Genomic DNA, 15,727 nt, shown 5'->3' on the forward strand with positions numbered 1-15,727 from the left:
AAGGCAAAATTAACCAAAAAAACTCCTCTCTAATAATTTTTTGAGGGGGATTAAGAGTTTTTCCTGTGTGTAATGTGTATGTAATAAAATGAGAGTAGCTTCTCACAATAGTCATGAGTGTTATTTTTACATCTTTTTACCATTGACAATACTACAGAATGTGCAAAGTACACAGTAGTGCATCCCAGGAAAAGTTCTGTAAACATGTTGTTATCTGACAACAAAGTGTTTCACCAAGGGGTTTAAAGTCAGGAAACGGTTACCCATACAATTTCTGAGTCAGTGCACTGCATCACTGATTCACCTGCAGGTTAATATCTCTCGGTACGTTACCTAGATGTGTTAAACCTTCCCAAAAGCATACCTTCTTTTTCCATTTCTAAAACACATACAATGTTTTCTTTGACTGTGTGTGATGGCTGAGGTCCAGGCTTGTGAATTAACTTGTTTTTTTCACTGTAGCTTCACTAGCTACCTGCCATTATGCGACTAATTACATGACTGTGTCTCTTTAAATCCTGTCCAGCACAGAGTCTTTGTTTACAGATAAACTGTTCCACAACAGGCCAAAGACCCATAGACATTGATTTTCTTCAATGGCATGTGATATTCCTCCAAAGGAGGAATGTACTCTAATGGTCTCTCTTTGATGTCAACAGATGGTGAAAGTGTCAGTACCAAATCACACCCGTACGCACACAAAATCACACAAACACACATACACAAACACACAAATTCAATCCATCAGTCCACGATTTCATTTCCATTTCTATGCTGTCAGGACTGAATGTTTGTTAAGGAACTGTCACAGTAAGACACACACCCCCACCCTCACTCTACATGATGGTTTCTCAAGTGTTTTGAACGGGACATCAGTGCAGCTCAACAAACACAAACTCATTTAAGCTCAGCAGGAGAATTAAATGAGCACTTCCTTGTGACACACACCCCACTCCCTGATGTAAAGCCTGTTTGCAACATGAATACCTAAAATGCCATAGCATTAAATATTATTCATCATCAACACCAGCGGCTGTTTACGAGTCTAAGCAGTCCAAGCCCCACTTCCGACTCAAGTCAAACCTGACACACCCATGCACCCGGAGGGACGGCAGCGATGTTGCGCTTGCAGTCACCACACCCAGTAGGCTGGTGATCAAACAAATGACTCCAAAAATATCTGTTCCTAAAGCCACAGCATGTTGGTTTTACATGTACGAGTCTATGTACCACAAAGTCAATCCTTTAGATTCGTAAATGTGAGTCTGATTTTTTTCAACTAGCAGCTTAATTCTGCCTCCAGTCTTTGTCCTGAACTAGACTAAACAAGACTGTACTGGATACTCTCGGATGAAACTGATACAGGCCTGCTCAGCTTTCTGTGTAAGCGTAGAGGGTGGTTGCTCACCTCCGTATAGTTATGTGAGATCAACAGTGGCGTAAACATGTTGCTTAAATCCAATAACATCTTTTACTCAACAATTCTATTTGTACAAAATATGAGCATTCAAAAGAATATCTAATAAAACTTAACCTATGATTTAGTTCATACAGGGCTAAAGGAGGAGGCTGTAAGATGAATTGCATCAGACAAAGCTACTATGGAGGCAGGACAGGCAGAGTGTGTGTGGCCCTCTCTCAGATGTTGTTACTTACCTGCATTTAAGTGAACTTCAACTTCATGATCTTAACAGTGACTGAACCAGCGAGTAAGCACAACTGTGCAGTTCAGCTTTGCCTGGTTAGCAGGTATCGTTAGCATTTATGAGCTAGAGTCAAATCACTGTTTATGCACTTGCAGCTGAAACAAATGAGAGCTGCTATGCTCTGTGTGTGTCTTAGCTCTTTCGCGTCTCAGTTGTGTTGCAGGGAGGCAGATGTAGGTCAAACAGAGTGTATGATGTCTTTATCAGAAAGATAACTTCACTCACACACACACACACACGTCTGCGAACTCTGGGAGGTGTAGGCTCCACAAGCGCATATGATGACTCTAAACCCTAGCGGTTGCTGTTAACACTCCAAACATGCAGCTGATTTTAAGATATGACTGATAAAACACACAAACAGGGTCTTAAAAACTGAGGCAGAGCTATAGAAAGCCGCTTAATGGACAGACTTGTCGGGACACAACTAAAACTCACTGTCACATGAGAGATATCCTTTAGATAAAAGCATTGCAAACAAACAGGATACAAAATAAATTATAAGCCATGTCGGCTTGAGCTCACAATCATGATCACTGGCCTTTCTTAGGGACCTCACTCTGTCACAGGACAATTATGGACAAGGAGCCCACTAAGCCCAGATCAATTTCCTCCACATACATATCATATTTTTTTCATGCTAGTGTTTGTTGTTTTCATGTGTTGCGATCACATTTTATCATTTAATTCTAACTGGGCTGGAGAGAACAGCGGGTTCTCTAGGAAATGCACGGACAGAGCACTAATGTCACGATTAAAATGATGTGACATCCTCAGTGCATCAACACTGAGATCTGTGCAGGAATGAAGGTGAATGTCCAGGACAGTTATGTGAATTTAAAAATGTACATCTGTTTATTCAGTCGTGTACATGTCAGAGCACCAGCAGTCAGTCAACTTGGGGGAAGGTTTGATTAGAAAATTCCTCACAACTGTGAAGACCCTCCAAGGGGTCACAAGAGTAATCTGAGGGGGACGGGGTCATTTTGGGAAAACATTTTCAGACTCTCCTCTCAACTTAGAGCTGAACAATGTAACAATCAGTAGTTTTGAGCGGAAAATCACTTTTTGGTGGAACTTATCCCAAGACGTACAGCCTGTAATATGGTGTAATGAAGTTCTATGAGGCAATTGTAGGTGCTCAAGATTGTAGACATGTTGTACACATGTTCACATTTGAAGATATATCCCACATGAAGTTATTCAATAAGGCGACTGAGAGGCGGCAAATATGTTCCCACAGCATTTAGAGCCACACGATAAGAACAATGAAGACGACAGAAGATGTGATCTTACAACATGCTGCAGACTGAACATCTATCAGCCTGACTGCAGTACTCCCTGTGGAGTGCTTGGGTAGAACAAATCATGGACGATGCTTTCGACACGACTGCGAAGAATGTGGCTTCTCTGACCCCACATGCCAGGCCAAAGGGCGAGGCAGATTGGCAGTTTTTGATCAGTGACAGGTTCAAAAACCAAACAAAGATAATGAGATCTCTAATCATCGTCTTAAACCCCTCATGAGAGTGGCTGAAAGTATGTGTGACAGGATTGACTGTATTGGTGATTAATGCGTGACAGTAGCCAACCAGGTACAGTTTCTTAAAGCCAGGAACTTTAGACAGGGTATGCTTCAGGTGTGAGTAAAAAATGAGACCATCATCCAGTACTTCAGAGGATACTTACATGCTTGCAAACCATTATTTAGCTTTAATGACACTGGAGTGTTCTACTTTCCTTTGCTGCTGTTCAATCACTTCAGAGATGTGTTTGAATGGGGAAATATATTTCACAATAACAGGCCCGGGGGAAGCTTTCTCAAGGCTGAGAAAAGAGCTCTGATTATGTCAGTTTGGCTGACAAAGGACGCTATTGAAGTGTGTAGTAAAAGGGCTAGGTTCCACTTGACTCATACTTGGGGTAAAAAAAAACGCATATCTTGGCATCCCTTGTTAGTTGGAGAGGCGTTGGACTAGTGGCAGAATAATTGGACTATGGGCAGAAAGTTACGGACATCGGACTGGAAGGTCGCTAGCTCGATTCCTCGCGGTGACAATAGAACATACCTGCCAGGACAACACCTGGATCTGTTCCAAAGTCCAAAGAGCACTCTCCCTACCCCCACTATCTAAGTGCCCCTGAGCAAGGCACCTTACTCCCCCAACATCTGCTCCCCGGGCGCTGTGCATGGCTGCCCACTGCTCTGTGTGTCCTGTGATGTTCACCAGATGGGACAAAAGCAGACGACAAATTTCCCTACTCAGCATGTTGTGTGATTGTGCATGTGTTTCGGATCAATAAATGTATCTTGTATCTTAATCTTAGTTCCAGTGCAATACATAATTGTTGGAGTAGAAATATATGAGCTGAAGATGTAACCCTCCTGTACTTTGAAAAGCTTTTTTTTAACGTTCCAAACTCTCCAACCTCAAATCGATCGATTAACCATCTTAGGTCCATCAGATTTTATAGAAGAATACATGACTTAGCCTTAATTGTAATGACTTGTGGCCAAACATTTGGACAGCTGTGGACATTACCGGTGTCTGCTTAGAGGAGTGAAAGGGCAATTATAACGCAGAGGTCAAACAGACTAAATATTGGGGCGTGTACAGACAAATTAACAGTCTCTCCTAAAGCCTGGCTGACGATGATTTATATAGCTTGGACTCTAGCAGACCCTTGCATACTCAGACATGTAAAAACACTAGCTTAAATAACTATGCTAACATGTTGGTGTTTAGTAGGTGATTTTGTGTTATGTTCACCACTTAGTTTAATGTTTATGGCTGCGTCCGATACCATTGTGTAGTGCTGTCCAGATGTTTGGTGAAAAATGTCACACCCTGTATAGTGCTAATTGTTCCCGATAACACATCGAGAAAAAATAGTGTGCGACCAATGGTCAATCACCGAGTAATATATATCATCATACATTGCGCTCACGGCAGAGAGACGTGAGGAGAGGGCAGCAGGAACAGCCCGACCTGTCGTACTGGACCAGATTAGTGGAGTGACGAACAGACATACCATCTTTCAATACAATGCCCACAGTCCCACTTCTACTGTGGCTTCAACTGTCCTAAAGCAAAAGTAAAACATACTGTAAAGGTTACACCATGCAAGAACATACTGTGCACTGTTCAGTGCTTTGTAGAGTAAACAACTGTGTGACGTTCAAAATATGGGATAATAGGGTTTGTGTTGGTCCAGTTATAATACCCACGATAAAAAAAATGCATTTCAAGTTGTGAGTGATTGAACATTAACTGCGTTCTTACACTTGAACTCATTCAGGATGGTATTTTGCAATGAGGGTTAATTAATTCATCTGTTAATTATTCCAAAGCCATGGGTTAAAATTATGCACACACCCACACACAGCAGTGATGCGATACTGTTTTAAACAAAGAGCCTAGTGCGCATTCTGTTCTCTCTAACTGTCAGAAGCCCCAGGGCGTAGGTCAGCTGGGTTGATAGTAGATACAACTCGGAGCCATTCACTGTCCTGTTTGCCAAAATGGAAACTGAAAAGTCGATATGCCAAGTGGTGCTGGACATGTGCTGGAGTGTGGCCTTCAAGCCGAGTACATACTGTGCAACTGTGCTGAGTAAGTGACTGTGTAAGGCTGGGACATAACCTGCATGTAAATTTAGAGCTTTGATTCATTTAAGGGGAATTTAAAGAAAAGAACCCACCTGCAGAGAGATCAAAGCAGTTCATTGGGTTTGGACTTAACTAGCTTGCTAGCCAACTTAAACTCTTCACCCTACTGTGAGTGTACAGTTGGTCTAAAATATCAAGAGATTTGCTGTGTTATGCTTATGGCTTGCACATGTAACAAAATGATGACTAGAGGAATTATCAAACTAGCACAAGATATAAGTTCAAATACGGTGTTATATACTAATTCAACATTTGTTAGTTGAATAAAAGTTAAATAAAAGCCTATAAAAGTTAACTATTTAACTTTTATAAGCACCAATGGCAGCATAAACAATTATCATACACCTGCAGCTGCTGTGAACAGAGTAAAACAGGATAGAACAGACCTGCAGCTATACTCCGTATTTCATGTTAATTATGTGCACTGTGGCAGTTGCCGCTGTCCAATTTCTTGCGCCTCAGTTTCATAAGAATCTTAATTGTTCTTACATTGATAATATATAAGATAATAAGTGTGTGTTTTGAACCGTCTCCCCACGATAAACTGTGTCTCTCTTACACATCAACCCCTCGGTCATAGTCGGACTGGACATTGCAGGCAGACAGACCTTGTCATAAAATGGCACATCCCCACAACAGCCATGCAGTCGCTGTGTGTACTGTGTGTAGGTTTAGTGGACCATGATACAAATTAGACCTAATAAACAGGCCTGTCTACTTAAGCCCTAAGCACAGAGGACAGCTTGTTTACTGGTTTTCTATTCAGAAATAGCAACATGTCCACATGATGCTGGGTCAAGATTCTTATTGTCGGTTAACGGTAAAACTGTTAATGATGAACATACCAACTGATGAGTAATTAAATTACACAATGTTATAGGTCCACATTACCAGAAAAATAAACTTGACTTATAAAAGAGACATCATCTGCTCTTGGCAGAATATCTGAGTCTCCAAACTTCTGGCACCAAAGTGCCGGGCTTTCCTGCACCACGCCACTGGGTTAACCAACAGAGTCCCATATGTCAAACCTGATCAAAACCAGAATAAGACTCAGATGTGGATTAGTTGGAGAATGACGACTTTCCAATGGCCACCCCTCCCTCCTTAAGTGTAGACTGAATGCACATGCTCCTCCACTGCAATTTCCTCCTCAATTCAGCTCTGGGCGTAAACAGTGACAACTTCATCCCTAAAGTTCAGAGGGGAGGAGGGCACATGGTAGTTGCTATACCCTCTACACTGCTTGGTTATGGAGTGGTCATGCAGAAAGGGTTTGGCATATCCTGGACACAGCAAATGGAAGAACTTCACAACATAGATGCACTGGTCTGGGTTGCTGTACGGAGCTTATTTCTAGCATAAACAATGTTTGGTAAAGGGTCAGCTCCTCTCCTGCCTTCCATCATCAGTATTTAATGTGAGAAACTGCACCCACCGAAACCGCCACTGATCTATTCCCTGCTTTATTTGAATTTGTGATGTGTGCAGATTCACAGTAGGCCTGCAATTATCACAGAGGACAGAGTAAATGCCTGCGTTTCCCAAAGGAATTCAATAAAGTCAAAGAAGGCATGCCATATGGTATCAGTTTCAGTAAAACAAGCAGTAACAGAGTTTTCTTTAAGTGCCAATGTGTGAAAATGCTGGTCTTTCCAAAGATACGTTTAACAACTGACTCTGGCCCTGTCCACACTAATGCAGGTATTTTTCTTAACAAACGTCTTCCTCTGCATACCCTTTGTGTATAGATGTGTACGTGTAGGATGGAGCATTTGGGAAACAATTCAATCATAGCTTACTTTACCCATGTCCTGTTTATTGAGGATGCACCGGAAACAAGTATGACAGCTATATAATGGTTTCTCTGCATTTTGTCTACACTGCTGGGTCTTGCAGCTAAACGTTGCATTATTGCACCACATTAACTCCATTCCCAGGGGTCTGCCTTGCCCAGTATTCCTTGTACCAGTGTTCTTCTGGCATTTGGCAGATCATTGATGTAGAAACCTACAGACATTCTTGTTTGAGCTTTAGGAGTTGTTTTTGTGTTTTTTGTTTGGATGGAGATATTTTGGGAAATAATGGTCATGTGGAAAGAGTTAAACATACTTACATCTGTGTACACAAGGTCTGTATGACTTGGAAAGATATGATCGGACAAATTCACTTTCCTCAGAATGAGTTTTAATTGATCGTGCTGCATATAAGACAAAGAATAGTCAGGTACAATGGAAACAGCCAGGTGCTTCTATTGAGGCAGCGCATTTGAACTGTACTGCTAAGTCATTGTGCTCTGCATGGAAGGGGAGGGTTTGCTGACTGAGCAGTTTTCACTCAGCAGTAGCCGCCAGCACGGAGAATCTGAACAAGCTGTGGCATCTAAGCAAGACAGAGAAACGGTCACTGTGCCATTGCAACACTGGCATCTAGATCTCAGCCACTTGGCTGAAAACTCATTGGGATCAATTTTATGAACGTCAACATGAGGGCAGGGCCACTTCCGACCCAAAAGGAAGATTGTGGCACAGACTCATCAACACTAGACAGTTGAAGAATGAAAAACATGGCCTGGACTCAGAGAATTAGATCAAATAAACAGTTCTCGAGATTTACCTTTCATATATAGAGAAAGATTTCTGAAATTAGTCGATGCATAATCCTAATAAAATACTTGAGTAAATATTTTGTCAACAATTATTCACCTCACGGATTGTATTGTGATAATAATATCCCCCCCCCCCCCCCCCCCCCCGAACCAGTTAATACCTGTCACTAGAAGGCATGAGAATAAGCTTCCAGTAAGAGGGCCAGCTCTTTCTAATTCACTGTGACATGTGGTAGAAACCGTGATCTAGCTACTTTGTTCTATGCAGTTGTATGGGTGTAAGTCAGCAGTGAAAAACTAGCAAAGAGGATTAAGAGCCTATCAGTGTAGGGTTAACCTTCTTGTTTGGTAAATCATTGGCAGCACATGCACATTATCCTTTGACAGGCACAGTAGAGTGACGGGTCACGAATAAGTCTGACACAATGTCTCACCAATCGTAGGGATTAATTAGTGAATAGTCATCCACTTATCTTCTCATCTAATGAAGATGTAATCTCAATGTGCTTTGCTACGAATCCCAGTGTTTTCCCCTTGGATTTATTTTTGCAGCTGAGGCGGGCCGACCAGCCCCAACGGATTGTGATCCAGTCAACTTTTTTCACTGTGCAAAATTGATGATATCATTCTTTCAGTCAATCCAAAGCTCATGACCATAGGTGATGATTGGTAGGTAGAAAGATAAGTAAATTGAAAGCTTTGACTTTGGGCTCGGCTCCTACTCTCACCACAACAGTCTGTTATGATGCCCACATTACTGCTGATACTGCAATAATCTGCCTGTCAAACACTAATCCAACACTAAATTTTGAATTAATTGGTTGACAATATGCAGACGTACTCAAACTCCGTCACTGAAGGCAGTAACTCACCCAAAAGCTGAAGGGGGCATCCTCCCCTTTCCTCTAAAGGGAACAAATGCTTCATGAATATTTTTAAATATTTAAATGTCCAATATCATTTCAGATTTTGTGTGGCTGTGTGAAAGAGATTAAAGTGAGATATTGTTAGACATCTGCTCTGAGTTTCATGAAGCTTTCGGACTAACTTAGGAACTTGTTTCTGCATAAATGTAATTCCAACTATCTATTGTGTGTTGTGCGTGTGTCACCAGTGACATGTCACTCATTTTTTACAACTTGTCATGCAGCATTCTTGTCTCTTGCCTCGTCCAGACGTAACTGCTCTATGAACTCTCACACACTAAGGGTTACAAGAAGCACTGAGGAATGAGAGGAGCCTAAAAGCTTCTGTTCGGTTCAGCCGCAACCCACCAGCATTAAAACCACTACCAAAACAAAGGCAAGACACACTGATTCATTCTGTAGTAGTATTCTACTGTAAACCGAATCATGAATATCACAGTTCATGATTCAACACATTTCTGGCAAGATTGCGCAGAAAAGTATGTTTTTATTTGAAGTATGTGGTTATGTAAATAATCATGGCATACAGAAATACCTCGCTCAGTCTGATGCCCAGGGAATGTGAATAAAGACAAAGAATCCAGGGGTTATATCACTGAAATCACAACCACTCGATAAGAGATTATGCAGGAACACGATGCGGTTTCACCAACAGATAAAGAAATGGAATGCTCTTTTCACAAGTGTGGCTATTTCCATAAAGTATAGTGTGAGTAGTGAAGGGGTTTGCTGACAAGAAATTCTGCTGGAATGATTGTACGGGATACTGCTGTTTATGATTATGGCCATCACATGCAAACACCCATGTATTCATGTGAAGTTTGAAAACTGAAATATTTATTGAGTGTTTAGACCATTGATTCAGTACTGTTTAGAAGCCGTCTTTGAAGCAATTAAAGTGTGTAGTATATAATCTACAAACTTTGCACAAATGATATACTGCAGTAGAAGCCTTTCATCCTGACAAATCCTCTCAAATTCCATCAGATTGTCTGTGAAATCTCTGTGAACGTCATCTTTAGGTCTCTCCGGAGATGTTCTATGGGGTTAAGTCTGGGCTTAGGCGGAACTACTCAACAGACTTGTCTTGAAGCCCCTCCAGGGTTTTCTTGGTGGTTTGCTTCAGGGGATTGTCAATCCAAAAGGTTAAACATCGCCCCTCCAGCCGTGTGAACTCGAGAAAAGGTTTTCTTCAAGGATCTGTATTTGATAGGATTTATTCTTACTTTTTTAACCAGTCTCCCTGCTAACATAAAAAAAGGACCACAATGCATGCTGTAACTTGCCACCAGCATGGGTCACGGTAGGGATTGTGTAAGCCAGCAGATGAGCGTTGCCTTGTGTTCACCAAACATAACTGAGTTCATTTTTTTCATCAGACCAGATTATCTTTTTTCCTATTGTTCTAAAAGACCTATATTTGATCCACTTAAAATTCAATCTACAACAGGAGATCAAGATTCAAGAGTGTTAATACTTTAAGGCCATTGTATAGGAACCAACAACTTCTTAGAAAAAAAAGCTTTATCAACCACATTCACAGACATCTAGTTCTCTCTCCCCCTTCACTAGCCCTCAGCCTCAGAACTTCATTCCTCTTCCTCCATAAGAGAATCCCAGGGGGAGAGGGTCAGGAAGTGGTCTATTTGTTCCAAAGCAGATTCCACAAATACCAAAGTGAGACCTAAAGGGAGAGGCCTACTTCCCGCTGTTCCCAGTCAGCCTGTTAGGACAAGTGAAGATGGCTTATTACTATTTTAACCTCTCTCTCTCACACTCTAGCCTCAATAATTTCCCTCCAAGGCTCTTCAATCTAGATTCAAGTGTCAGAGAGTTTAAAGATATAATAAAGTTTACGAATCAAGCAGATTTACAAGCTAATAAGTTTGCTTAACCGTTTTCACACCGTTTAACATCTCAGTCAGCAGAGTTGTTCGGAGAGTGGTTGGTAGAATAGATACAATATCATATAAAGCTGTGGCCCACAAGGAGCTTCAGATATGCATACAGTACATAATACAACTTATTATGGAATTCCCATCCTATTACATCTAAATTCACCATTTCCATGTCCAACAAGTTTACTGAGCTTGAATGTATTTGGTCCACACTACCCTCAGCATTGCATCCACCTAGCTGGGCCTTCCATTGAATATCCAGGTATACCACTGAAACACAGACACATAGTTAGATGTCTGGGGAAATTGTTTCTGTATGGGAAGTAGAGGACGTCTAAACAAAAAAGGAAGAAAGATGAAATTGCCTCTTGAGTTGGTCAAAATAACGATAATTACTCTATACTCTATCCAGGTACTATTGAAGGTACACCGGTGTGGATAGACGAGTATCTTTCCTATTTTGATTCAACTGCATGTTCTTTCATTTTGAGAGCATCATTTCTTAATTTCCTGTTCAGATTTTCCTTCAAAAACCCTGCTCTCTTTCTCAGGTCATCCCTGATCACGTGCAAGTTTGCTCAATACTATTGGTCTGCACTCAGATACTGTTGCTGCACAAATGTGCAGGGTTATAGACTTTGTCCTTTTCCTTGCACATAGGCTCTCTCTGACTGTTTCAAATGCTTGCGTAGTTGATAAAAGAGGTTAACGATGTTTAATGTGTTGTGGGAGCCAGTCTGCAGGAAACTTTACAAATTAAAAATGTTCTGACTGTGGTCTTTTCGGGACAATACTACTCTTCCATTTCGGGGAGCATGCCGGCCTAGGAAGATGGTTGATTTTTGTGACTGGGCAGTGAACGTGTGGCAGGGATAGAGGACTGTTGTAAATCAGATGAATGCCTGCTGGACATGCACAGCTTAAGCATTTAGACTGTTCTGATGACTTCTGCAGAGGTGGGTTAAAACTTTACGGATGTTTTTTTATGGTTAACCAATAGATAGATACGGTGGAATTTCTGATGGTGAGTCCATCTAAGACTGACTGGTCAATAGTGTGAGAGAGAGAGAGAGCAAGGCACTGGAATAACACTGAAAACAGTTCTACGATGATGCAGCAGTGCAAAACACTGAGAAATCTACATGATTGACTATGGTAAGCTGTCACAGTCTATGTAATCAATAAAAGACACTATATATTATGCATTTTTACAAGGACACCAGTAATAATCACTCTAAAGAGACACAATGTGTATTAGATTCTTCTCATACTGAAGTACTCCTATCAGTTCACTCAGTAAATACTCAGATTAATCAACACAAACTAAATGTTAAGAAATTGTCCAGATCAGTGAAATGAGTTGACTTAACTTCAGAACTGGCCTTAAATCAACATGAGCAAGTGATTGTCTTATTTGTTTGTACAGGGTGAACATGTCTCTTGCTTTCCTAACACTACTCAACTGTGCTGTTTTTAGAACATCCTGCCCTGTATTGGTCATCACTACAAGAGTGGCTGCATCCTGTCTGTCTGCTTCAAAATCTTGATTGAGTCTTAATGTGTTGTTCTTGTTTGTGTGGAGGACGCGAGGCACCAGCTTCAGATGGCCTGACACAATGCTAAATCATTTCAACTGCTTCAGTTTGCTGGGAACAGCCATAAAACTGCTCTGTCAAATAAAATTCCAATATATGTTGTTTTATTAAAAACGCGTGGGGTACAATGACACCATCCTCACAAAGAAGAGCTTTGATATGGGTTTTAGCTCTGAGAAATAGTGATGGGCATTTTTGGTATTTTCTTGAACAATCTAATATTTAATAATCAAGAAAATGATCAGCTCATTATTGCATCATAAAAATAATTAGCTGTACCCCATGATTGGAATGAGCTACTTCATAAATCATAATTTTGAATGTCACAGCAATAACTCTCAACAGAATGATTCATCCATCAGGCTGATAGCCTTTACGGAAAATGTCTCATTGAATCTAGATCAAGTAGCACATGATAACCGATGTTTGTCGATACTGAAATTTTTAAGCAACATTTGGGTAACATGTAATTTGCAGAGAATGTAGAGAAGCTTGTGTTGGAAGTTATGGGACTTGGCAGAAAGGGTGTCCTGTTTAAACCTTTTGTCAGGACTGAATAATGGCCTTTCTGTAGGCTCGCCTTTATTTGAACCAGCAGTCAAGCTGGTGACATCTGTTAGAGTGGACAAACAGACACAGACAGGCCTGCTGTTTAACACACACACAAATCTAGTGCAGAGATAGGCCCATGATGTTTAAGTATGGGAGTTGTGTGCGTGTGGTCAAGGTATTACACACGAGTGAACCGTAAATCTGTTCGCACACATTATGTGGGCTGACCTTCCTTGTGGGGACAAAATGGACATTCCCATAATGCAAATGATTCCATTTTAGGGGGTAGGAAGTTAAGTAAGTAAGCAGAAGTTATGGATAATTGAATTTCACCATCGTGACTACGCAGCGGAGGGGAGGGACCACTAGCGTTTTTTCAAACAATGTGAGAATAAGTCACCATCAGTACAAATTATGTGTCCTCCTTGCTCTGCATTGATGGCATAATTAAAAATAAAATTTAGATTTCTACTGAATGCACGTTCATTTGAGAAAAAGCATCCTGTGGAAATCCACGCACTACGCCAGTGAGTATATCGTGTGTGTGTACTCACAGACTGTCTGATTTGATAAACAGCATTAGTCTCCAGGAAAGTAAATGTAATGCCTAAATGCAAGCTTGTTTGCTTGTGTCCCATACATATAAACAATGGTCTGGTGTGCACTTCCTCTTCCCTCAATGGAAATCAGAAGAGCAGCTTGTCACATGAGACAAGTAGAGTGGGAGTTTTCCAACAAACAGCCACTGTGGAGCATGAGCGTCTAAAGCCGTTTGCTGCTTCTGTCTCACGTCAGGAAAAGGACAACATGGGCTACGTAGTCACTCCCTGCCTCCCAGAGCAGATGAATTCAATTGTGGTGGAAACGGAGGAGGAGGGGTTAGAGCTCCTCTCAGTCCGACTGTGTCACAAGGACCCTTGAACCAAAGCCAATGGAGGACACAAAGAAAGCCCTCTGACGCTGCCAAACAGGCCATGATCAAGACATTGAGCCTACTGGAGGACACTAAGCTACTCTTAATGCAGGACATCTACAAACGTAACACAGATCTAACTGACATTCTAAATTATGGAGGACCATACATGACATAAGTAAAAATAAATAAATAAATAAATGTATAAATAAATACAGAAATAAATAAATAAATGAATAAATAAAAATGGAAATAAATAAATAAATACAGAAATAAATAAATAAATATGTTAATACCAAAAGAAATGTCAAAAGAAATGTCTTAAATATATTTTAACATTTATTTTTTCCCTGATACATTTCCTTTGCATTTGCAGTGTCCTTATGCTAATGAGAAAGGCGGGCCTAACCGCAGTCTCATGCAGGATTGGTCACAGGAGTGTAATGATCCAGCCCTACTACTTCTGCCTCTCAATGCTGGTGTCCAGTAGCTGTTTGCAGCGTTGAGCCAGTTCAGACTTAAAATGAACTAGTTCAAGTTCAGAGGGTTAGTTAAGGTTATTTTTTATTGGGATGATTTAGCTGTCAGTAGTCCTGACTGTGAGCGTTACGTCTCGTGTTCTACTGAGCACAATGATCGAGCCGAGAGGAGGAGGAAACAGAAACTCCAGCTCGGTACAAACCACCTGCCGCCTCTGCTCTGAACATGAAGCCGCTGATCTCTGAGCAGATGTGACCAGAGAAGCTCTGTGTTTCCACTGTTTCCACTGTTCCACAGAGTCACTAACTGCCTGCTTCACGGTGAAGAGCTCAATCTCAGTCACTGCCCGTGTCTCTGAGCGAGTGTGTGACGGAGCGCAGGGGCTGTGTGTGTGTAGCTCAGTTGACCAATCCTGCTGGAGACTGAGGTTAGGCCCGCCTTTCTCATTAGCATAAGGACACTGAAATCGAAAAATAAAAGTTGGAATAAATGTGGAAATAAATAAATAAATATGGAAATAAATGCAGAATTAAATAAATCAATGTCTTAAACTTATTTCCACATTTATTTATTTATTTCCACTTTTATTGCAACTTTTATTTATTTCCACATTTATTTATTTCCACATTTCAGTGTCCTTATGCTAATGAGAAAGGCGGGCCTAACCTCAGTCTCGAGCAGGATTGGTCAACTGAGCTACACACACACAGCCCCTGCGCTCCGCCACACACTCGCTCAGAGACACGGGCAGTGACTGAGATTGAGCTCTTCACCGTGAAGCAGGCAGTTAGTGACTCTGGAACAGTGGAAACAGTGAAAACACAGAGCTTCTCTGGTCACATCTGCTCAGAGATCAGCGGCTTCATGTTCAGAGCAGAGGCGGCAGGTGGTTTGTACCGAGCTGGAGTTTCTGTTTCCTCCTCCTCCTCTCGGCTCGCTCCTTGTGCTCAGTACAACACGAGACGTGACGCTCACAGTCAGGACTACTGACAGCTAAATCATCCCAATAAAAAATAACCTTAACTAACCCTCTGAACTTGAACTAGTTCATTTTAAGTGTGAACTGGCTCAACGCTGCAAACAGCTACTGGACACCAGCATTGAAAGGCAGAAGTAGTAGGGCTGGATCATTACACTCCTGTGACCAATCCTGCATGAGACTGCGGCTAGGCCCGCCTTTCTCATTAGCATAAGGACACTGCAAATGCAAAGGAAATGTATCAGGGAAAAAATAAATGTTAAAATATATTTAAGACATTTCTTTTGACATTTCTTTTGGTATTAACATATTTATTTATTTATTTCTGTATTTATTTATTTATTTCCATTTTTATTTATTCATTTATTTATTTATTTCTGTATTTATTTATACATTTATT

The 15,727-nt window shown here is 41.1% G+C and overlaps 1 protein-coding gene and 1 long non-coding RNA gene across 5 annotated transcripts in view; one reads left to right on the plus strand and one right to left on the minus strand.

Annotated features, from left to right (window-relative positions):
* The window catches only part of myo18ab (myosin XVIIIA b), a 112,656-nt gene that overhangs the window by 92,569 nt on the left and 4,360 nt on the right, over nucleotides 1–15,727 (minus strand). The gene's annotated exons all lie outside the window — the stretch shown is intronic.
* LOC133951300 (uncharacterized) lies at nucleotides 11,447–12,490 on the plus strand. The gene is made up of 2 exons (XR_009920443.1): nucleotides 11,447–11,764; nucleotides 12,286–12,490. It is a non-coding gene; the product is annotated as an uncharacterized LOC133951300 (long non-coding RNA).

This window comes from Platichthys flesus, chromosome 4, assembly GCF_949316205.1.
Source record: "Platichthys flesus chromosome 4, fPlaFle2.1, whole genome shotgun sequence".
In the NCBI taxonomy this organism is placed as follows: domain Eukaryota; kingdom Metazoa; phylum Chordata; class Actinopteri; order Pleuronectiformes; family Pleuronectidae; genus Platichthys; species Platichthys flesus.